Source organism: Sarcophilus harrisii, chromosome 1, assembly GCF_902635505.1.
Source record: "Sarcophilus harrisii chromosome 1, mSarHar1.11, whole genome shotgun sequence".
Lineage (NCBI taxonomy): Eukaryota > Metazoa > Chordata > Mammalia > Dasyuromorphia > Dasyuridae > Sarcophilus > Sarcophilus harrisii.
This window is the reverse complement of record NC_045426.1, coordinates 427,549,971-427,575,405: the sequence shown is the minus strand read 5'-3', so window position 1 is coordinate 427,575,405 and position 25,435 is coordinate 427,549,971. Positions and strand designations below refer to the sequence as shown.

The following is a 25,435-nucleotide window of genomic DNA, read 5'->3' as shown; positions in this document are numbered from 1 at the left end:
TGAGTGCCCCAGACAGAAGGATCCTCTTTCTTTCAGGATCTCTCAGTTGCACTCCACAAAGGGCCCCGGTCCTAATCCTTTTGTGAGAAATTTTGGGGGCGGCCAAAACAGAGTAGACCTGGCGTGGCGCGAGGCCAGTTTCTGGGAACGTGATAAACCAAGCTCCTCCTCCTCTCCCCCCCGCCCCCCGCCCCCCGAGTCTCCGGCCTCTTGCATGGCTCCGCCCTCCTCTCCGCGGAGCAGCTCTGGCTTTCTGCTCTTCACACCTGACTCCCTCCAGGGTCCGGCTCCAGCTGGGGCTCCTCCGACGGCGGTGGAGGAAAACCCCCGGCGCTGGGGACGAGGTTGGGCCGCTGGGGAGAAAGGGGCGGGAGAGGGGAAGGGTGGGCGTTCGCCGTGGTCAGAGCTGCCCGCCGCTTGGAGGGGGGACAGCCGGACTGACCCACGGACATTGCGGGGCGGCGGGGTGGTGAGGAGTGAGAAGAAGGCGGAGTCCGGGGCGGGGGGCGGGCCCGGGGAGGAGGGGCGCTCCTGCCGCCGCTGTCTGCTCCGGCCGTGGGTCTGGGTGTGTGTGCGCGCTCCAGAGTGCCACAAAAAGGTCTAGCCCCAATTTGGGCAGGCACGAAAACAGAAAGCAGCGGCGGCGTGTTAGGGGCCAGGCGCGGAGTAGGGGTCGAAGGACGTTGCCTGGAGGACCCGGTAGGTGCGGGCTGCAGGAGCGGACCCACGGCGGGCGGGCGGCGGGCGGGCGGCTCTGACGGAGCCCGCGGCTACTCCAGCTTCTCCGCCGGTGCTGCCCGGCCGGCCCCTCCGCTCTGTTCCGCTCAGCGGCAGGAGCCGCTCGTGGGGAGTTCCAGCGTGTGTCTGTGTGTCTGTATCCGTGTGTGTGTGCGCGCGCGCGTGTGAAGGAGAGGGAGACAGACCCGGTGAGTGAGCGGCGGGCGCGGGACAAATTGGGACAACCTAGGGATGCTACTGCTGCTGCTACGGTCGCCGCCGTTGCTTGTTGAAGGCAGACCCCGACAAGGCTAAAAGGAAAGGTCAGTGAGTCTCGTTTTGTCTTCCCGCTTTCTTCCACCTTCCTCTCTTCCTAGGCCCCCCGGACTCGTAGAGAGAGGGTGAGTGCATGGAAATGTAGGGTGGGGTGTCTGATTTTCCAAAAATCTGAGAAGTCCAAAAAGCTGGCAGCGTTTTACAGGCTGGTGCAGATGTGCTTTATTTATTTGAAGAGAAAGAGAGGGAGAGGGAGAGGGAGAAAGAGAGAGAGAGGAGGGAGGAAAAGAAAAGAGAAAAAGAGGGAGAGAGCGAGACAGAGAGAAGAAAAGAGGGAAGAGAGAGAGTGAGTGAGTGTTTCTTTTTTTCAATTGTGGGTACTGGGTACCCTGCTGCCTGGCTCATTGGTAGAGGACTGAGGTGCAAAGGGAGGCAGTTTCTGGCTGTGTGAAGCATTTACGGAGGAGGGGGATGGATAGGGTGGTCTGCTGAGAATTGAGGTTTTTAATAAGTATTGGCTGGATTGAATTTTAGCATGATGACTGAGGTGTTAGGGGGAGGGGGGAAAATCGCCTAGTGTCGATGTCTGTTCCTGGAGTCCTCGGATGCCCCCTGGAGCTCTGGTCAAATTGAGGAACTGACTGTGTGCCTCTGGGTGCATGGGGGTGTGTGCAGCTACTGCGGGTGGGCTTATAGGCAACGCTCCCTCTTGACCAATCCTTCAATTCTTTACCGCCTTTTCCCAGGGCAAAAAAACCCAAAAAACCAAAAAAACCCACCCTCTTCCCCCTCCCCCAAGGAAGAAGTTAGCCATCGGTGTACCTAGCTCTAGCTCTGTCCTTATCTCCTTTCTCCAGATCCAAGGCAGAAGGGACAGATGTTTTGAGGGCTTTCTTGTGGCCAATCCCGTTTGATTAGGGTGAGGTGGTTTCTTCTGAAAGGGCAAGTAGCAGGACAAAGAGCAAGCTAGGGCTTGTGGAAAACATTGCAGTTAGCCAAGGATGCTTTGCCTGTTTCCTGCCTGGGGGCAGTGGTACAGTGTTTCCAAAGACCTGGTGGCCTGGGAAATTAAAACCAATAACCAAAGAAAGAAACGAAAAAGAAGTGGCTAGGAGGGATGGGAATGGGGAGGATCATCTCTGGGACTAAGAAGAGAAAAAACGGTGCCTGGAAATGCAGCGGTAGTTTGTGTGCGTCTATGTGGGTGGCATAGATTTTAGTCTATTCATATGAACGCATTAGCTAGGTCTAGGTCTTCAGTATCTATTAGTCTCAGGGTAGTAGTCCCTTACCCTGCCCTTGCTCCCCCCATCTTTTGTTGTTGTTTGGAGCACCATACTTGCTTAAAAGAGAAAATTTGGGAGCCAGGAGAAACTGCAGAGATGATATGGGGTGGTAGTAATTTTTTTTTTTTAACAGAGGCACCTAGAAAATGTAAAATCCCTGTCCCTCCTCACTTCAGATCCTAACTACTCTCCAGTATACCCCCCCCCCCAGAACCAAATATGACCGACTGGCTTGAAAGGATGCTTTCTTTGATTTCTTTTTCTGTCTGCTGCTAGTGTCTCTAACCCTTACTGCATGTAATTCACTGCAGGCAGAACAAAGCTCTGTCACAATTGTGCTTCCTGCTTGTCAGCCTCTTGCCAGCAAAATACCAAATGTAAAAGGGATGCAATGACAGATTCAGGTAACCCCAAAGACTCTTAGTAGCCACATGGATATCTTTGGATCCTTGTGGGGGCACGCGATTACACAGATCTGTCTGGGCTGTATTTCTAACTGCATCAAATAATTTCTACCTATGTGAAGGTAGGATATGGATGTTGGAGGTTGAGAAGATACCCATCCTCATAGTAGGGATATGCTAGTGACTTTCAATGTCTCTTTTGAAATGTTAATTCCAGGCTGGGTGACTTTTGGGTTGCATGATTTTCTTTTAACCCCCTTTGCAATTTTGATATAATCTATCCATAGACAATTTATCAGAAGATAGAAATTCAACATATACTAAGTTATCCATCTACAATAATAAAATTTAGCTTTGTCTTCTGAAGCTGACATTTGAAAAGGTGTCATTCCAAGAATCTATTCTCCCTCACATCCTTCCTCCCAGGACTCATAGTAGGATTATTTACTAAAATAATTCTCACCACCTCCCACCTTATTGTGACTGCTCACAGTGTCATAGATGTGAATGCAATAAGTTGCTGAGGTTGTGGAGGAGAGAGCTGTCTTATTGTAGAACAAAAGAAACCAAGGTTTTAATAAAGTTTCCATTTATACGGCTATGAACTAGTGTACTCTTTATTCTGCATTTTTTCTGTAGGTCACTGGTTCTTCAGAAATTTGACTCATGATTTCTTCTCTTCAGTCTTTTCTCTTTCCAAGGATAATTGTGATTCCTTTGCAATTTAACTAGATTGTGGGTTATCTTCATAGATATCAAAGGGGAAAATGTAACCTCCTTAGAATTGTGACCACTGGTTCTTTCTTAGAACATTGTTATCTAACCTATACAGGTAGACTGGAGGTTGAATGGTTACGTCAGATGTTTTAATTATATTTAATATTTTCTGTAATGATTGAAAAGGATTCTCCAATCATGTTATCTGTGGTATTATGCTGTGATTGTCACACTTATCTGTTGCTAATTTTCTTTGAATCTTTGAAGAATAAATTTTAGGTCACATGTAAAAGACTATGCAACTTACTTGTAGTATATTTGTTGAATTTTCTTTCTTTTGTTGAAGCAATCCATCATATTATTGTTTGTCTTTTGTTCAAGGTGTTAAAAATTAAAATGGGAAATTAAATTATCTAGTCACTCTTGAAACAAAAACCAAGGTTTTGAAATTTTGTGATTGGTAAAAAGAATTCTAGAATAGCAGTCTTTTTGACCAGTAATGTTAATGTCAGCAATATTACAGGGTGTGTACTGTCTCAAAGAAAAAGAAATGAACAGAATAATGGGAAGGGTCATAATGTAATAGAAGCACAGGGTGTGGTTTTCAAAAACTTAAAAAAAATTCAGCACAAACAAAAATCCACATGGGGAGAAGGCTGTCTACGCATTTAAGTTCATATCCAAGTACATGGATATGCACAGAACAACTTGAAGTTTTAAATTTTGTGCAGTGATAAAATAGGATGATATGTTGCAGTTGTATACAGGGGTGAGCTTTTTTAAAAGAACATTATTTAATGTTTGTCATTTTGTTTTTTGTGTGTGTAACTGATTTTATAGTTCAGTACAGGTTCATAGACACTTAATGTTGGAAGAGATCTCAGGGAGCATTTAGTCCCAATTTCAGCCCCCATCTGTAATGTCACTGACAGGTGGTCATTCAGACTCTACTTGAACATACTTCATTTAACAGGGAACTGGCTTACTCTTTTTAGAAATAACTGTTCCATTGTTGGGTGTTCTTTTCCTTGTCCTTGAATTATTCATTGGGACCTTGGGCTAAATTAAGTTCAAGTCAACAAACAATTTATTAAGTGCCTAGTAAGGATGCTGCTGTGATGGTTATAGAGATAACTCTATAGAATCTTTGCTTGGAGCTTACAGCTTAATTGGAAAACTAAAACATGTACAAATAATGATGGTACAAATTAGAGTTGGGTCATGGGATTGAAAGCTGGAAGGAACTTTAAGGATTATCTGGTATCCATCCTAACATTCTCCAGAGGAGTGAAAGGAATGAATACAAAGTACTACAAGAAATCACTCCATCAATGTTTACATGAATTCCTCATGTTGTTCCAAGCCAAGGATTTCCTTCTTCTATTATACATTATTCCCAACCATTTTACAAGGCTGTTGGAACTAGTCTATCCTGTTGGCACCATTTTCTCTTCATAGTATTGTCCTGTTCCTGTTAGTATTGAGCTTGATTAAAGGAGTGGAAACTTTTGAAACGAAAGGCACTTTTGTATAATTTAACAAAGTAAACAGTGTGGGGGTTGAGGGTAAGTAGGAACATTTGCCATTCTTAAAGTTATGGGGAATCTGACAGAACTTAAACTTTTGATTCCATACCACACCAAGGAGGTGTTTTCTGCTAAGTTTCTTAGCACAGTGCTTAGCACTTAATAAGATTTATCTTCTTCCCACAAAACCCACTCTCTAACATTTAGGTGTATCACCTTTGCTAGTATCATCGTGAGATACCAAGTGTCTTCAGCTTTTCAGATCTAGGTGTCTTTAGTCGTAACTGTTAGAGAATCAGTAATAAATTCTACTTTGAGTCTCCTTGTGATAGTGGTCTAAATAGATGGACTATTACCTTTCTATTACTTGGGACAAGTGAAGATGAATTAGGCCACAGCTTAATTTGTCTTGGTTATCTTTTTCTCTATGAAATTTAAAGCACCTTGGTTTTCTCTGCAATACTTTTTTTTTTGCCTTGTGCTTACATTTTCATATTCCGTAGATTTACATTGTTTAGGCCACAGGGGTCCTCAAACTTTTTAAATAGGGGGGCCAGTTCACTGTCCCTCAGACTGTTGGAGGGCCCGACTATAGTAAAAACAAAGTCTTTGTTTTGTGGGCCTTTAAATAAAGAAACTTCATAGCCCTGGTTGAGGGGAATAATCGTCCTCAGCGCAGCATCTGTCCCGAGGGCCTGTAGTTTGAGGACCCCTGGTAGGATTTGCATATACACAACATACATTATGGGGCATTTAGGCAGTGAAGACGATAGATTGTCAGTCCTGGAGTCAGGAGAACTTGAATTCAAAGGTAGCCTCAGACTCACTAACTCTATGATCCTGGCCAAGTCACTTAACCCTGTTTGATTTAGTTCCTCATCTGTGAAATTCGATGGAGAACAAAATGGCAAGTGACTCTAGTATCTTTGGCAAAAAAAAACCCAAATTGGATCACGGAGAATGACTGAAATAAGTCAACCACACAAATTATAATGGGTTAAAACTTTTTTGGACTAGCTTCTGAACCTAAACAGCTTCTATTGGGGAAAAGGCTTCTAAGATCTAAATATCTTGTGAGCCAACTTTTGCAACATGAACCATTTACTTCTAACTATAGGATTAAATCCCCTCCCCATATCAGAGTTGTAAGAGACCTCAAAGAACATCTGGCCAAATTTATGTTTGAATGAGTCCCCATTTGATTAGAAATATACAGACATCAAGAATTTGCTTAAAGATCACATATGTAAGTGAGCAGGAATATTACTGTTTTCTAAAGCAAAGCATATGATATTTTTGATAGCTCTAATTTTTGAGAAAGCCTTTTATTAACTGAAATTTAAATTTGCCTTTTGATAACTTTTCCTAATTCTGCCTTTTGGGATCTAGCAGAGTGATTTAATCCCACTTCTGCACAATTAGATAAAAATCCAGGGAATATAAATACAGATATGATGGTCCCTCCCTTCCAAAGGCTTACATTCTAATGGAGAAACATGATTTTATATAATGTAGAGCTGGAAAAGAGTAGAGGAGATACTTCTTTTAGGGGATGTTGTAAAAATGATTAGCAAGTGAAAGGGACACCTGATTTCTATGCACAATAAGCCAGTTGAAGACTTGAAAAAAAATTATCTTTCTACCCCAACTTTCTACCCCACATCCTTTATCTTTTTATGGATCAATATCCTTACTTTTTTAATCTATCTTAATGTGGCATGAATTTGAAGCCTTTTAATCATTCTGCTTGCCTGCCTCACCTAATTATATCAATTTATACAATACATAATTATATTCTTACTATTATATAAAATATGTTATATGAAGTATAATTATGATAAATCAATTTCCTCCTTCAAATGTGGTGTTATGAACTGAAAACAGTACTCTGAAAGTAGTCTGATCTGGATATGGCAGAATAGTGGGTTCATCTACTTCCTTATTCTTTGAAGCTAATTCTCTAAGGTAACCTTAGAGCATTGTAAATTTCTTGGCTGCCATGTTGCGCTGTTGATTCCACATTGATCTTATGGTTCACTATAATCCCCAGTTCCCTTTTCAGACAAACTGCACTTGGCCTTTCCCTTTGGTCTTGTGAAGTTGCTGTCTTTTAAACCAAATATAAGAGTTGATGTTTATCACTATTAAATTTAGTCCAATGATGTAGTCTGTCAATACTGTGTTTTGGATCCTGAGACTACTGCCCAGCATGTTAGTCATTCCTCACGGCTTTGTATTATTTGCAGAGTTGATAAACGTGCTGGTCATCTATGCTGAGGTAGCTAAGAGATGCAGTGAATAGAGAGCTGGGGCTGAGTTAGGAAAACCTGAGTTCATATTTGGTCTCCGACATTTACTAGCTGTGTGACCCTGGGAAAATGATATGTAAACTCTGCTTGTTTCTTCAACTGTAAAAGGAAAATAATAACACCTACCTCACAGAGTTATTGTGAGGATCATATGAGATAATATTTATAAAAAGATCTTAGCATTGTACCTGGCACATAGTAGGTGCTATGCTATTCCCATCTGTACATTAAAAGTGTGAAATAGCCTGGGTTCCTGAGGAATACCACTAAGAGTTGAGTCATTAATGACTATGGTTTGGTTCCAGTCATTTAGCCAGTTCTAAATCCATCTAATTATACTTGCCCACTTGTTTTGCCCACTCTCATCATCTTTTTCCCAAGAATAGCATCAGCCATTTTCAGATGTTTGCTAAAATACATGTGAATTATATCAACACATTTCTTCTTCCACTAGTGTAGTAACCCTGTCAAAAAAGGAAGTAAGGCTACTCTGATGTGACCTGTTTTTTGATGATGCTAGGATGGCTCATTGTGATTTCAATTCCTTTCTGGATATTCAATATGTTCACTTTTTAATAGTATCCAATAAAATTTCCTTAATTTGAACTAAATGGGGAAAAAAGGCTAATCAGAAGTAGTAATAAATCTGAATTTGAAACTATTCTTAGAGAAATGAGTTTTACCATTTTCAAGTATATACCATAATTTAAACTTATATTAAAGTGTTATATTCTTATAAAGAACCTGATTTACTGCATAGAGAAGAATGATTGATAATGAACAGATAATTCCTTACACACAAATCGATATTCTTGTTTGGCACTTAGTCTTTCACAGTCAGAATATTGCTTATCTTTCCAGTTTGACTACTCATTACTCTCCCTCATGCTTATGTTCCAGCTATTCTGGCCCGTGTGCTGATCCCCATGACCAACATAACATCTTTATCTTTTGTCCTCTACACAGTTTCTTCCCCCATTACAGCAGTCTCCCCTTTTACCTTTTTATCTTAGATCTCCTAGGCCCCTTAGAGAGTAAGCACCTCTCCATTCTCCATTGTTAGTGGCCCCTCATCTACCCCAGAAATTACTATTTATTTATTTATTGAGTTTCCATCTGTTTCTGTGGATATCTTGTATTCCTCAGTAGAATATAAACCCCTTTAGTCAGGAAATTGTCTTAAGAATTCCTGGTGTCTAATACATTTCTTGGCCTGCAGCAGATGCTTAATATATGAACAATTGATAAATGATTGAAGTTCTTGAAGTACATTTGTTCTAAGTGTACAAAGTCACGTATTCTGTTAGTTCACAATATTTTTTTTAAAAAGACAAATCTGGGTAAAGAAGGAAATGCCATTTTAAGCCCTGACCCAATTGTTATTAATAGACAAATAATGGATTTAGATTCATGTGAAAAAGACTTGGGTTTTTCTGGAACATAAGTACAGGATGATCCAGTGTTGTGACAACTGTCAAAAATGCTGCTGTCTTGTCTAGACCTGTGTTTTCATTGGAAGGTGCTGCCCACTGAGGAAATTACTTCTATCAGTGCATATTGGTTCTTATTCTTTTCAAGAATTACCTAAGTGATAGAGAAGTTAAGTGACATGTTGAAGGTCACCTAGCCAGTATATGTCAGAGGTAAGACTCAAACTCACATCAGAGATGTCTTTAGCATAAATTCTAGCAGCTGTGCTTGCCACATTGTCCCTGAGGTGACATTTATAGAGCAGTAGACAGGTAGATGGGTTGAAGCTTGGGATCTGGCATCAGGAAGACTTAAATTCACATCTGACTTTCAGACATTTACTAGATATGCTAGTGTGGGCAGATCACTTAACCTATTTGCCTCAGTTTCCTCATCTGTAAAATTAATTGGGAAAGAAAATCGCAAGCCATTCCAATATCTTTGTCAAAAGAACCTATGTCAAAAGAACAGGGTTGGGAAGAGTTGGAACACAATTGAATGACTGAACCATAATAAGTTTACAGAACAGGATAGATGATAGTCCCATTCTGCTTTGCCTAATAGCATATTCTTTTAAACTCTGGGTGTCATATTTTAAGAGATAAATTGACATCTTCCAATTCAACAGAAAAAGGGCAATCAGTGTGATTGGGGGAAAGGGAGAAACAGAAACTGTCATATGAAGAGTGGGTTGAAGGATCTTTGGATATGTAGCCTGGAGAAGAGAAACCTTGTGGGCTGGCAATTTTGAATCATTATCTCCAAATATGTGAAGGGCTGTCGCGGTGAAAGAAGGATTAAACTTAATCTACATAAAATGGAAGATCTAGGGTCAATGATAGAAATGATAGGTTTGAAAGTTCTGACTGGGTTTAGGGAAGAATTTCCTAACAATTAGAAATGTCAAAAAATTTAATGGAGTAGTATTTAATTAGTGGGATCACTGTGTGTAGGAGAGAGAGAGAGAGAGAGAGAGAGAGAGAGAGAGAGAGAGAGAGAGAGAGAGAGAGAGAGAGAGAGAGAGAGAGAGAGAGAGAGAGAGAGAGAGAGAGAGAGAAAGAGAGAGAGAGAGAAAGAGAGAGAGAGAGTGTGAGTGTGTGTTAAAGAGAATAATTGTTTTGGGAATACTGGAAGAAAAATTCAGGCTTTTTGGTAAGAGTTGGCCAATATGAAGTAGGTAATCCTTATGGACCGAATAACTTTTCAGTAGGGCATTTCCCATGATAGTACATTGGTAATAAAATGAAAGAAATTTACATTAATTTTGGGTAGGAGGGCTAGTGTCTTTTTCCAAGGGTTTTTCAAGCAATTAGAGTTAGTCTGCAAAGAGGTATGAGTCCATCAGAAAAACATTTCACAGGCATTCTCCTCCCTCCTTAGAGTTAATGTAATTATGCACCCCATAGGATATGAAATCATCTGAGAGAAGTTTTCCAGATAATATCTGGGGCTTCAATATAGGCATTTGGAGTGACTTAACCTTTGATGTCTTAGTGGATGAAACGAAAACTATGCAGCTTGATGGCACAGTGAAGAGAACTTTGGGCCTAAGGTCCAGAAGACCTCAGTTCAAATTCACAGCCTCAGACATTTACTAACTATGCAAACCTGGATAAGTCACTTAACCTCTATTTCCCTCAGTTTTTTCAGTTGTAAAATGGAGATAATAACAGTACCTACTTTTCACAGGGTTGTCGTGAGGATCAAATATGATATTTGTAAAATACTTAACAGTTCCTGGTACATCAGTATATGCTATATAAATATTTATTTCTTCCTTCTTACTCCATGCCAAAATGTATTTGATCATTTTGAGAGAGATGTATGATTGTTTTTATTGGAATTTTTATGGTTTTATGTACAAAAAAACCATCAGTTTCAAATTTAGCATTTTTAATGTCTGTTTTGGGCCTAGTTTAACATGCATAATAATACTCACCAAAAAGTGACAGTTGTTTGGTAGGTGAGATCACATTAAAAAGATGGGTAGAAAAATCTAAATGAGGACTTTATTACATTCTCTAGTCTCCATTCAGGGAACAGGGCAGCAACCTTAAAATCAAGGTCTAAGAGTCCAATGGGAAGAGGAAAATAAGATTTTTAAGATCACCTCCAGGAGAATTCCTGCTAAACCTAAGAGAGAGATGATTATAGGAGTAACAATTTCAGTTCAAGGGCCTATGTAAGTCCAATAGAAAGGATACTGGACCTGGGTTTGATTTCTGTCTATTCTATTTACTATCTGTATTTTCTACAAGTCTACCCTGTAGAATGTAAGCTCCTTAAGGATACTGACTTTTGTTTTTGTCCTTGAATCCTAGAACAATCCAAATCCTAGGACAATGGTTGGCACTTAGTAGGCACCTAATAAAAATGCTGTTTGGTTGGTTGATTTTTGTGTGTGAAGGCACTTCTCTTTGGGTTTAATTTCATCATCCATAAAATGAATGGAATGAGATGGACTCTTCTCTTTAAGATTCCTTTATGTATTTCACAAACAGTTATTAAGGATCTTCCATGTGCCAGGCATTGAGAATTTTTTTTGTTGTTTCTAGTTTTTTTTAAAACTTTTCAATAGTATTTTATTTTTCCAAATACATGTACAGATAGTTGTCAATTTTCATTTTTGTAAAACTTTGTGTTTCCAGATTTCCCTCCTTACCTCCTCTCTTCCCAAGACAGAAAACAATCTGATAAAGATTAAATATATGCAATTCTTTTAAATATATTTCCATATTTGTCATGTTGAAAATTTAAATACATAAATTGAAAAGCCTCTGCCCATAGGACAACACATAGAAAGGAAAAATAGAAAAAGTATACAAAATAATTTCTGTGGTGAAGGCATTAGTAACTGAGGAGACCAAGATAGACTTCCTTTGGGAAGTAGTACTTGAACTGAGCTTTGAAAAAATCCAGGATTTTACAAGGTGTAGGTGGGAAGAAGGAAAAAATGCCAATCAGTACTCTCCCAGGATTTTGAATGAATATTGTCCCAGGATTCCAAGGGAAAAGAGCCTCATTGCCTTCACTAGAAGAAATAACTCTTTCCATTTCATTCTGAGTGTGGGGGGAGTCAAGAATTACCTGTAGATCTTTCAGTTAAGAAACAAAGTTGCTGCATCCTGTTTCATTATCTTGTGAACCAGTTGCTTAATTGAAGGCAGGTCTGGTGAGACATTTCTCATCCTCTAGTATCTAGGATCCTCTTGTAGAATGTTTCAGGTCATATTAGAACATCTGAAAGAGTAATGAATGCAACAGATGACAAAGGAAACACATTTTGGTATTTTGTCCCTCTCAAGAATGGATTTGAAGTTTTACATGGAATAGAAGGCAATTAAGACAAGTAGAGGGGGGTCTGATCCTAGATCAGAGCTCTGGATCCTGACTGATCTTATGACAACCCAAAGACTTTTTTTTTCAGACCCCCTCTGGTTCTTGTATATTAGAGAAACCACTTTAGGTAATCATTCTTAAACTAGGATTTGGGAACCTTTTAATAAAGAGTTTTTTGCTGTTGTCTTTTCCTTGTTCTTTTCTGTCATTTCCCAAAGGAATCAATTCAATAAGCACTTATTGAGGGCATATGTGCAAGACCATATGCAGGAATTGGGGTTACAAAATTGAAAAATAACATGTCTTTCCCTTCTCATATAAGAATTAAAAATCTATTAGAATCAATTTGATAAACATTTATTGAAAGCCTCTGGTGTGTTTAGAGAGCAGGAATACTGTGCTAGACCTGGGGGAAGTACAAAGTATAGGATAACACAGGTCCCATTCCTCATAGAGTTTACATTTAATAAGATGATATGACACAGTTACAATACTTGCTGGTATTGCATTGGAGAAAGAGAGGTAAATGAAGTTCTTTGTCCCTTAGCTTGCTGTTGTCAGTTATGTCTGACTGTTCATGATCCCATTTGGGGTTTTCTTGGCAAAGATACTGGAATAATTTGCTATTTGCTTTTCTAGTTTATTTTACAGATGAAGAAACTCTGAAGCAAACAGGATTAAGTGACTTGTCCATGGTCACACAGTTAATAAGAGTCTGAAGCTAGTCAGGTTTTTCTGACTGCGGGGCTCAAGCTCCATCTATTGTACCACCTGAGGTTACATATATGTCCTTATTGTTTGTTTGATTTGTAGGTGGGATAGAGGACTGGACTTGATTATTTGAGTCAGAATGATGAGTTCAAGTGTAGTTTGTCACTTAACTTTTGTCTACCTCAGTTTCTTCATATGTAAAATGGGGATTTTTTTTCTCTCTTTTCCCCTTCTCCCTCTCTCCTTTCTTCTCCCTCTCTCCCTTCTTCCCTCTCTCTCTCTTTCTCTCTCCCCTCTTTTCTTTCTTTTCTTTCCTTTTTCTTTTCTTTTTTTTCCCTTCCTCTCCCCTCCCCTTCCTGTCTCTGTTTCTCTTTCTCTACTTCCTCCCCCACAATGTAGTTAAATAGATAAAAAGAGATATTTTTAAGTGTTTTACAAATTTGAAAGTGCTATATAAGTACTTGCTGATATTATTAATGCTATTTTAAGTATTTTTATTATATATAGTTACATAAATATACAAATTACATAAATTGTTATATATACAATATATATAATTATATATAATATATACAACTTGTATGCATTTAAATAATATTTTAATTATATAAAATGTATTATATGTCTTTCAAAGATAGTGACACAAAGATTTTTGGATATGTAAGACATTTATCTTGAGATTAATATGAATCTCATTACACATGTGCTCCAGATGTCCTATTGCATGAAATGTGCTAGTGATGGGTCAGCCTAGTATGATCTGACATCAGTAAAGCTATATGATTCTTCCCTGGCTACTCCAAGTTTTCTCCTCTATTTTTTCTTCTTCATTCTTACTGATTGAAGTAATTTAATGCTTTTGGTTCAATTCCTATCAATAAATCTGTATAAAAATATTTGGTGCATATCTCACGGGGGTACTATGAGAATTAATGAGAGAGTTGATGGAAAAATTCTGTGGAAATAGATTGTATTATTAATACTTTTAATCCTTTGACAGTTTTTTCACATTTGTCTATTCATTTCCGTTCCCATTGCCATCATCCTGGCTCAGGTCATCACTTTGCCTCTGAATTGTTTGGCCTTCTTGCTTGATCTGTCTTGCCAAACATAGCTAGATTGTCTTCTGAAGACAATATTTTCCAGCTTAAAAATGTTCTGTAGGTATATGTTGCTTAAAGGATTGGAAAAAAAAATCCAAATTTAGTTAGCCTGGCATTCAAGGGCCCTCCACAAGGGCCTTCCACTTATCTTTCCAATCTTCATTTCAGTCTTCAAAGGAACCCTTCATTTCAGCCAAAGCATTCTAACTCATTCCATCTCTCAGGCTATTTTATACATTTTAGCTCCAAACTTTGCGTGTGTGTGTGTGTGTGTGTGTGTGTGTGTGTATAGTAAATATATTATATTGAATATAATTTGAGTATTGAATATATAATTCAATATATTATATATATTCATATATATATATATATATATATATATATATATATTTTAATTTAAATCTGGAATTCCCTTCCTTTTCTTCTCACTTGTTGGAATCCTACTCTATCTTTCAAGAATCAGTTGACATACCATCTTCTCTTAAAATATCTTTTTACATTATCCCAGACAACATAAATTTCTTGCTTCCAAATTGTGACATTCATCTATGCCATTCATTACTTATTTTCTGTGACTTAACTTTGCTTCTGTGAAGAACACACCTTTCATTCTCAAATCTAGGTGTACTTATAATTTTCTAGTAAAATGTAATACAATCTTTGAAGACAGAATACAATCCTCTCATGTTCATTTGTATTCCTTATAACATATTTATAGTGGCTGGCATATATGATAGGCAAATTAACTTCTGGATGGCTCACTTTTTGTCAGTTTTGTAATTTTTTAAACTTTGAGGGCAGGGACTGTTTTTTATTTCTGCCTTTTTTATTGGCCTGTAACACTGTATCAAGTACATAGTAAGTCCCTCCAGTACTTGTTGAATTGTACTGATTAAAATTGAACAGAATAATAATGGCTTTCTATTGAATTAGTGATTAAAAAAAGAACACAAAATTTTTTGACTTGTGTCATGATTGAAAATGATATTAAGTACAAATATTAATGAAAATTATCCTTGGATATTTGAGTCGACGCATTTAACATTTTTGAATGTTCTCTTAACTAGTTACATATTAAAAAAAACATTTATAAATATTTTATAAATGATAAAACAAATACTAAAAGACCCAAATGTTTTAAGTTGTGATATTTTTACCTGGGGACACAGGGAGAGAAATTAGTATTTCTTGCAAGAGAACATAATGTTTATAGAATTGGCTCTCTGAAGCATTATTTCCCAGTTGTCATTAATTGACTTTGTGAAAACAAGATATTATTATCAAAGAATATATAGTACCATAGGAATCATTTTACATAGACTGATATTTTGGAGTTAATAAAGCCTTTTTCTTCATTTTGTTGCCTCTAATTAACTGGTTAATGTTGCTAGTGATTGACCAAATCAAATTATATTGGCATTTTGTGATACATTGGAGTTTAGTTATAGTGAGAGTTTCATTCCTAAAACATTTGTTTTCTAGTGCTCACTTCTTCCCAGCACCAGCAATTAGTTTAACACTTACCCTTGGCCCTAGGCAGGGCTAGTACTCTGGTTTGCCTAATATTCCTCCTCCCTCCCCCCTTATATACTTATGGTTTACATCTCCTGGTGTTTGCCTCCTACTCTACCTTGCTCACAACTGTCTCTTTTGGAGGAAGGTAAATGTCAGATGAAAAAGGTTTTTGAATATGTGTATGTGTTAAAGCAGTCCTTTGCTGGTATGCATACCAGTGCTGCTCACTAGCTAGGGGAAAGCCCTAGTTATAATATATTAATGATGCTCCTATGAAATGCTCTTGGTGTTGGAATGAGAATATGTAGGGAGTGTTGTTGCTTATACTGAAATTTTCTGCATTTCCTTAATACCTTTCACTTTCTGTTTTTTTTTTTTTTTTAATTCTACTTGAAGGCCACTTCAAAAAGGAACACCTGCTCTCTGTGACACATATTGGAAAAAAAAAATGCTATAATGTTATACCCCACCAGGCTGGTCACAATCTCTATTGGGGAATGCCGATTTTCATTTGCGTATGTCAGGACTTTGCGACTATAGTCTGTAATTGGCCAATATACTCCCTCTGCAATTAGCCCTGCTGCTAAAGCTCTCTTTGTGGCAGACATCTGCTTTACCTTACCTCCCTTGATTTGAGTATCCTCATTCACATTATAACAACCCTCTTTGTGACTCTCAGAACTCCTGATCATTATGGATACTGTTATTATGAAAGAGCAAAATGTGCTCAGCTGCTGGGAGAAAATGGCCAGGAATACATTAACATTAAAATAACATTCTCATTTTGACTGATAGTGAATGAAGCTGAGATAATAGTTTCAAAAACAATAACATATTTGGTATGTTTTATTTTTTTTTTTTTTTTTGCAGTTGTGTGCTTTGGGGTAGGTTTGAAAATTGCTACTTTGAAGGTTAATATTACATTAAATGTGATTGGGAGGCACATAGATACGTCTTCCTACTCTGTTTGGAGAATTTACTCCTTTGTTGCATATAACTTATGAGCTCCTCTCATAATTTTATGTGAAAAAATAACCAAATCAGCCATGCAGATCGAGGCCCACTGTTAATTTACACTAAGTGCCATGCTAAATGTCCCTCCCTCATTTCATTGACACTTGACAACTGTGCACTGGAGTTGGTACTGATCACAATATGCTGATGTTTTCACCTCCTGCTTTCCTATTTAACTATGTTTTTAAAGGTATTATTTTCAGATGCCATATTGCTGATTTGAACCACCTTGGAAATAAAAATAGTACTGGGCTCATCTATGGGCTTTGCTTTCTGGTACCTTGTTTTTTAATGTAGGGAAGAATGGGAAGGAGGGGATAAAGTATATTTGACACTCTTCTTCATAGTGTCCCATATATCTATCTTATTTTATTCCAGTTAATGGGCAAGAGTATTAATGAAGTGCCATTTACAAAAGTGAGCAGGGGAGACATCTTCCATGGCCACCCCAGTCATTAGAGCAGGAACAAAGATGGAGACTTAGAAAAGAATGCCATTTAGTCCAACTCTTTTCTTTTGCACTAAGGAAACAGACTCTTAATACAGGGGTCCTCAAACTATGGCCAGCGGGCCAGATGTGGCAGCTGAGGACGATTATCCCTCTCACCCAGGGCTATGAAGTTTCCTTATTTAAAGGCCCACAAAACAAAGTACCCTCCAACAGTCTGAGGGATAGTGAACTGGCCCCCTACTTAAAAAGTTTGAGGACCCTGGACTAACGCTCTCTCCTCCCCTCAAGTTACAGGTTATTTACTTATTCTATATCTTATAGGAGAATATGTAAGTCCTTTTAAGGTTTGACCCTTTTTATTTGTTTTTTAAAATCTCTCAATCCCAAATCTTAGTAAATACATCTTTAATTAATAGTACTAGGGAACCACAAAGAAACCTTGTTCTTTCTCTTCTCTCCTTTTCTCAGTTACCAAAAAATTCTTTAATTTAAACTAACTACTAGGTGTGGTAGAGATAGTTGACTGGAAAGACTGAAGGTCAGTCTGAATTGTCATCTGATTAGGGAGACATTACTATCAAAAACGTGGACAATGTGATGTTGTATATAACTAAGAGTTAAATTTGTATGGTGAAGACAATTAGACTTTGTGGCAGATACCAATAGGAAGTCCACTAAGTCCACTAAGTCCACTAAGGCTGCAAAGAGAACAATAGGGCCACAGAATTTACAACTGAAAGGATCACCCCTCAAGATCATTTAATCCAACCCTCACTCCTTCACTTTAGTAAAGAAATCAAGTGACTCCCTAATGGCAGACAGAAGTAGTCTATAGGAAAGCAAGAAATTAAATGTAAATTCTCCATCTACTAAATCCAAGTTTCTCTCCAATTATTCTAATGAATTAGTCCCAGAGATAGTTACTGTTCGGAGAGGTAGAAAAGACATTACTGGTTGGGTTGAGATTGGGGTAGGAAAGGAGAAGAGAAAGGGTTTAGGGGCAAGTTTGTTCTTAGTAAGTTGGTATTAACATATTGCATAAAAACCAAGAATTGCTGTTGATTGTGAAAGGAATGTGACCAGTAGCCATGGCCATATGTAGTCTTTTTTCTTCCCATCTATCACATGCTAATATGTACTTTTGCAAGTCCAGTGGTTACAGAAGCCTTCAAGGAAATCAAAAGCAATAACTTGTTGAGAGAAAATAATCGTCAGTATTATCTATTATTTGCACACTTTTCTTACTTTATTTCATTCAATACTGTAGGTCGAAAAGATCTTTTGTTTTTGTCTACTAAAGTCTTACAGGTCTAAACAACTTTTAGAAGATTATTCACTTTAAATTTATTTTTCTTCTTTTGTCCATGTTTACTTCGGGAAAATCTCCTTTCATTCCTAGTTGCATTAAAGCGCTATAGTTTGCACTGATATAGAGTTGAGAAGGCCAGTTTGAATTAGGAAAAATTTGAATTGTAGAATTTTTAGACTAATAAAGTATTTTGTCATAGAAGAACTCAACTGGCCTATTTTCACAAATAATAAAGAAGTTTGTACAAATATCACAAATCTTCTATAAATGGGTATTTCTATTGCCTACTTTAAGTTTGTTCTCTTAACTAGTTTAAATATTTTTCCTATGATTTTGTTTACTTTAATAATTTACTTAGGAATCATTTTTTTCATGGATAAGACAAAAGTAGTAAACTTTACTTATTTCCCTTGAAATAAGCAAAAATTCTGAAATGGTCTAGGGGAGGACGTGGGGGAAGGGGGGAGGAAATTGGAACACAAGGTTTTACAAGGGCTAATGTTGAAAAATTATCCACGCATATGTTTTGAAAAATAAAAAGTTTTAATAAAAAAAATTCTGAAATTATGAAAACCTAATTAATAAGATGTTGCTGCCATGTCATGTGTTATTTTAAAATGTTAAATAACTTATAAAAGTGTCACATTTGGAAGTCATAAACCACTTACAAGATAGAATGACTGTACTAATATAAAAGTTGAGATTATAATCAGAACCTTCTATAAATGAGTTATAGTTCCCAAATATACGATAGACTTAGAGGTAGAAGGGACCTGCCTTAGTTCACCTAGTTAATCCTCATTTTACATACAAGGATACTGAGACCTAGAGATGTTTAGCCACTTGTTCAAGATCCCAGGATGAATAAGTGGCAGAACTGGGATCTTGAACCCAGGGCTAATGACTCTAAATCCAATGTTTTTTTTTTTTTTTCCTAAGGCAAGTGCTTCTTCTAAGGCACATTACTAAAGAAAGATCACAAAGCTTTTGCCAGAACAAAGTTAGTTGAGTGTGCATCATTTCATGTTCTTGATGGTTATGGAATGATAGTGTCCCCTGCAGTTAATTGAATTTCATCAAAAGAATTATATACTGATATCTTTATTCTGAAGGAGAGGCTTCGACATTTTATGTGGCTAAAGATACCAGCAGTTGACAGGAATAAGCTCTGCAATCCTGAAGAAATGTAGTTGATCATTACCTTTATGATGGAATTGATTTCCTGTGTGCATTTCTTTTCATTAAAGAACTATCACAATTGAAACATATATTGCTGTAATGTTTTCTTCATTTCTTTCTCAAAAGACATCTGTGCAGACTTAGAAGCCTGTGACCTTCACTGAGCCAAGGCTCCTTAGTTTTGGGTGGAGCAGCATGTGATGTTTACAAAATGTTTGCCCTTGTCTTTTTTTAAAATAGTCTTTTCCTACTTTATATTTGCAGCAGTAAGGGGGAATGTTGAAATATTATTGTAGTGTGAGTTGCTGCACATAATCCTGCATGGAAGATCACCAAAAGGATTTATGGAATAGTCTGTTATAGTACGTGTATATATACATATATGTGCGTACACACACACATAAAATATTGCGAGAGAGGAGGGGAAGAGAGACATACACAGACAGACACTTCAGTCTCAGGGAGCTGGAAGGTTAGAAGGAAATTCCCAGGCCTGAGTTCTAATTGGCTCTGCTCCTTTGATTCACCAATGTTAAAGCCATCAGGTTAATGGGAACAGAAAAGAGTCACAGATAAATGGAAGTTCCTTACTATCTTTGGAAAGTAACACAAATGATAAAGCTCTGTTCAGTTTTTTTCAAAATATTTCCTATCTCCCCCTGCTACTGTTTACAATCTCATGATGTTAAAGTTGGTTCTTCTAGTGTCTGCAGCTAATCACTCAATGTTGTATTTATATTGCTAATTGTAACAGTTCTGTGGGGATGGGGGGGCGGAGGCAGCTCTGGTAGAGAGGAGTAGCCCTATATCCAGATCTCTACACGCCAGAGTTTTATCTGTTGTAATCCCTGATAGAAAGAATTTACTTTTAAAAGTTATCATTCACCAGACAAGCTAATATTTCATACTTGTGGTTACTTTAGTGTTCTGATCCAACCAACTGTTTTATGTGTTTAATAGTTCCCCCTAGCAAAAAAAGGTCAATGACTTATTTTCTTAGAAGCTTTTAGGCCAGTAGGAACCACTTAAGTGACTGGCTTTTCTCAGTACACAGAATGCACTCATAGAATCAGCATATTTCAACAAAGCAGAGTACTGTTTTTCCTTTTGTTTTTGCGTCTGCATTACTCAGACTAGAGCCTTTACACAGCAGGCCCTTGATATTTGATTATTGAATTGGAGTGATTTATTCTCTTCTCATCAGTAGGATCAGAGCTCATGAGAAAAGTTTATACATTTTAGCAGAACAGTAAAGAAAATAAAAGAAGATCTTGGAAATTTTTTTCCCCTTGACTATTAAATAATGTATCTCCAATGGGAAGATTTTATCTTATGAAATTGGTTTGTAGAGAAAATAGGTTTACCATTGTTTTACAAAGTTGTAGTAAAAGAGACTGAAATAAATAGTAACTTTGTAAATAAAACAGAGGGCAACTTTATAACTTTATTATTAGGGATTTTACAATACTCGGAAGAAAAGATAATATATGTAGCATTTCTCCTCAGTATGTTGAGGTATGGAACCAAATGTTGAGGTCAGGAACCGAATGTTGAGGTGTGTAGACCACATGTTGAGGTCTACATTTGGGGTACCTAAATGAAATTAGGGTTTAGTTAAGGTCTAGTGGCAGGTTTGGGGTATAGGGAGTCAAACAGAGTTCCCCTGCAACCCCCTTAGATTTGGCACAAGGATACGGTGGTATATGAGGTCTAGAAGCAGCGCGGATTGCGGATTCCCAATAAAAGCATTTATTGGCCCAGAGAGCTAGATTAATAAAAGAGGTTTATTACTGAGTTTAGAAGTAGGAGATAGGTGAAGGTAGAGATAAGGAGGGCACTGGACAGAGGGTCCAGTGGACAGTGTGTCCTCACATGGCGACCATGTTTGGAATCTCTGCAAAGAGGGGTTCCCAGTGTGGTCCTTTTAAGTCGGAGACTTAGCTCAAGGGGCTTTGGGGTGTAGCCCCAAAGTTGGCTCAGATCCAGGTGGGGCTGGGACAGGTCCGGACCTTCTATTGGAATTCAAAGGGACCAGGATTTGTGAGTCAAAGGGTAATTTACATTAGCTAGGGGGGTTGGGAATCAAAGATTGGAATCTTTCCCGCATCATTCCCCCCTCAAGCAGTTGGAACTTAAAATTCATTTAAGGAAAAAGACATGGGGCAAAGTCAGTTATTGAGACAGAATTGAAGATTTTCTTCTTCCAGGATTTTCCAAGTTCAGGGGTCCCCTCTTCATCCCCGCCTCAAGCAGTCACCTCCAAAGGCATGTGGGAAAAGGGGCGCTGATCTCTTAACTGCTTCGAACTGGCAAGGGTCGTAGAGATTTGGGGTTCATGCCAGGAGGTGAGGCGTGAGGTATGGGATTTGGGGATGGCAGCAGGGCATTTAAGGGGTGCTTGTCCCGGTCAGTTGTTCCCAGTCAGTTGTCCCATGTTCTCCAGGCTGAAGGGCAGTTGTGAGTCCAAAGATTGAAGCCCAGATCTCGGAGCAGGTTAAAACCGGGTGTCATCCAGGGTGGAGATGCAGCAGGAAATACATCAGGCTGCCTGTAAGAACCCATCTAACAAGGAGAAGTAGGAGAAAATGCTGGGAGCAAAAGATTATTTGTCTGTAGTAAAAGTGTTAAGTAGCCTAGAGTTTAGCCCTTTCATTCTTAATTTCCAGGAAAGCTAATTTCTCCTGGGGTTGGTATTAAAGGGTGTGGACTAAGAAGTCAGGGTAGGCAAGAGGCCTATATCTCTAGTCAAGATAAGAATACAATTTAAGCTCTTAGAAATCTTTTAACTGTGCTGCCTTTTAAAAGAGTTGGTTCCTTAATAAGCAAAAACCTTGAGCCTTCCCCCCCCACTTTCCCCACTCTTATGGGGGAGGGGTAGAAGGGGTCAGAGGGAGTGTTAGAAGTATCTCAGCACTGCCAACCCAGCTTACCGGCCCCTGAGGTGTTGGGATTGTCCAGGGATAAAAGGGGAAACAGGGCCAGACCCCAATTCCTTACCAGGGAGCAGGATGCCGGAGACCAATTCAGCCCCTGTGGTGTGACGCAGTTTCTCCAGTGTTCCTCCTGCTCGAACTCAGGACAGAGACTGGGGTCTCCTCGGACAGTTTCCGGGACACCTACAGGCCTAAGTATGGGAGAGATTTGTATTAAAAGGCGCTTCTGCTCCGATGAGGCAGAAGTTGCCCTGAGAAGAAAAGAGCTGAGAGTCTCAGGTTGGAGGTAAAGGGAAATCAACAAACAGGTTTTAGCAGCAGAGTGGAAGAAACGTGAGTTTTGGACCCCGAAAAAGTTGAGGTGGTGGGTGGGTGCTAGGTTTCATTAGGTTCAGTTTTTCAGCTTTAAAAGAGACAAGTGTGCTGGGTGTGTTTTGGCTCGCCGCTTTTGCCTGAGGGCACAAGTGTTAATCAGTCCCAGGATTAGAAAGAAAAAAAAGCACTTTAAAGGATGGACTGGTCCGGAGAGAGATTGGAATTCAGCTAATCTATTCAGAATTCAGGTGTTGAGATTAAGGCATTTTTCTCAAGCTCAGTGCATTGACACAGCTTAAAATCTCCAAGGATGAGGGAGGGAAGCCAATTCATTGCAAACCCAAAGACTTTCCCATTCTATAACGGAACCTTCATAGACGCTCTAGGGTGTCACAAAGGGCCTCCTAGAAGGCGTTCCAAAGAAAACCAGGATTTTGTCCCACGACGCCCGAGGCAATAATTTCCCAAGACTCCGGAGTCTGCCAGAAGCTCAAATTAGCTCGAGACTTTGAGCCCCCCCCGTATAGAAGGGTGATGTGGTGGGCTTTCCCGGGAAAACCCCCAGAGGGCCACCATCTTAAGGAAGGAGAGAAAGGTGCTAGAGGGGTGTGTAGGAGGGGTGTGATCTCCATTCCAATAGTCCTCACTTAACTGTAGACAGTATGCATATTCTTTAAGCCCCTCCGGCCCCTGAGCCAAGGTCTCAAGGGGGGAGGGACACAGGGCAAGCTAGGAGCTTAGAAGGCCCAGGAAAGAAGACTTCTTTCCTAAAGGTGCACGAACTTAAGGTTTGTTTTTCCCATTCTCTTTCTGCTGCAGTCAAGGAAATGAGGGGAAAAGAAAGATCATCTTCAAAGAATTTAATTTTGACCTGAATTTTATTCCCCAGCCATTCCAAAGGTCTTTCTTAAGCCAACTTTGGCCAGGGTTTCCAAAAAGAACCTTTTAATTTTGTCAGGGACAAAAGCCAATTCAGTGAAAGAGTGGTTTAAGAGCAAAGGTTTTAGGACTGAGAAAATTAGAGCGGGAGTTCCCACAGGGTTAGGTAGGAAAGTAAAATGAGAACAGACCTACTCTTTAAGGTTATTTTCCACAAGCAGCTGAGAAAAGGTTTTGATGCCCTGAAGCAAGAAAACCAAGTTTAAAATTGTCTTAGACAGCCCAGCAAAAGCTTAATTCTGAGGCTTCACAGTTAAAAGCCGCCGGGAGGGGCATTGCCTAACACAGGATACCAAACAGGCCGAGTTCCATTTAAAATGTATTGGAGACGCCCCTGAGGGCTGGAAGCCGGCTTAAGAGCCAGGTAGTTCAGATTGCCAGCAAAATTCTGTTTTAAAAGGGGAAACCTTCCAGAGATTTGAGAAATTAAGATTGAGTCCCCCAACTAATCCCACTGTATAGTTACCCCAAGAAGGGAAGATAATATTTAAAGGCAGGTTGCCGCCACATGGGAGGGTCTGAAAAGGCCTCGAGTTCTACACTCCCCACCCATGGAAGGGGGGAAAGGCCGAAGGGGTGGGGGGAAAGAGATATCCCCCGGGGGCCCCAATGGCAGGGCCCTCTGGCATTCCATGCTGGAACTTGAGGGCGGGGCAGCTCATCTAAGCCCCCAAATCTTGCAGAGCAAGACTGAAGGAGAGACTGCCCACCCCACCAGGGAGAAGCCGGGCAGAGACATTCTAACCCCCCCCGTCAGGGACCTTTCCTCGTGGCCCCACCATTAGAAACCCATTGCATTTTAACAGGAGGGGAGAAGGGCTAAACACGCTCCCCCGCCCGGTTATTCCAAACAGATCAAAGAGCACGGTAGGAGAAGGGTGAGGTCCCCAGAATGGCCATGTCTCCTTTGGTCTGGAGGGGGAAAGAGACACTTCCTCTGAACTGGTCCCTGCCTGAGAGCAGGGCTTTTAGTGATGAAAAAAAGATTAGAAATGCTTTTGAGATGCAAAGGAAGGGCCTTTGTTTCTCCAAAGGATTTGGACAGAGGGAGTTTCAATAAAGAACCCCAGGAAAGATTTAGAGGCAGGAGAGTGTCTAGGGGACAGGAAAAACTTTTAGTTTTCCAAACCGCAGCCTCTCCTATCTCTGAGAAAGAGAGCCACAAAAAGAGGCCTTTTTTTTCAAACCCAGAATTCCTCAAGAATTGTGCCAGAGCTTAGAGTCCCACCACGACCCGCCGACCCCGAGGGCGTTGGGTGTCCACTAAAGATTAGGGAAAGAAAAAGTCTTTTACCATCCAGAGTCTGGATTGCCTGGTCAGAATAGGGCCTTTTTCACCTGGAAAGTCAAATAGGGTGGACAGAACCGGATATTCTCCCCCCACATCTTTAAAGAGAGAGATGAAAGAAAGAACACAGATTCTTCCTAAAGAATATTGCAACAGCTAAACCCAGATTGGTTCTGAGTGCCCCAAAAAGGTTGGGGTTCTGTTTGGTTGCCAAATTATCTAGCTTCCGGTGTTCGTTTCATCAGGGAACCAATGTTGAGGTATGGAACCAAATGTTGAGGTCAGGAACCGAATGTTGAGGTGTGTAGACCACATGTTGAGGTCTACATTTGGGGTACCTAAATGAAATTAGGGTTTAGTTAAGGTCTAGTGGCAGGTTTGGGGTATAGGGAGTCAAACAGAGTTCCCTGCAACCCCTTAGATTTGGCACAAGGATACGGGTGGTATATGAGGTCTAGAAGCAGCGGATTATGGATTCCCAATAAAAGCATTTATTGGCCCAGAGAGCTAGATTAATAAAAAGAGGTTTATTACTGAGTTTAGAAGTAGGAGATAGGTGAAGGTAGAGATATGAGGGCACTGGACAGAGGGTCCAGTGGACAGAGTGACCCTCACATGGCGACCATGTTTGGAA

The 25,435-nt window shown here is 39.5% G+C and overlaps 1 protein-coding gene across 5 annotated transcripts in view; it reads left to right on the top strand.

The window, feature by feature from the left end:
• Positions 1-227: 227 nt before the first annotated feature.
• The window catches only part of RNF152 (ring finger protein 152), a 96,850-nt gene continuing 71,642 nt past the window's right edge, over positions 228-25,435 (top strand). For 2 of the 5 annotated variants that reach the window (XM_031946163.1, XM_023495938.2), the window contains exon 1: positions 228-344. The gene's annotated coding sequence lies outside the window, so the exon portion shown is untranslated. Of the gene's footprint in view, positions 345-529; positions 700-719; positions 1,041-25,435 lie in introns of those variants that run through there. The other 3 variants (XM_031946162.1, XM_031946159.1, XM_031946160.1) reach the window with 2 other exon arrangements.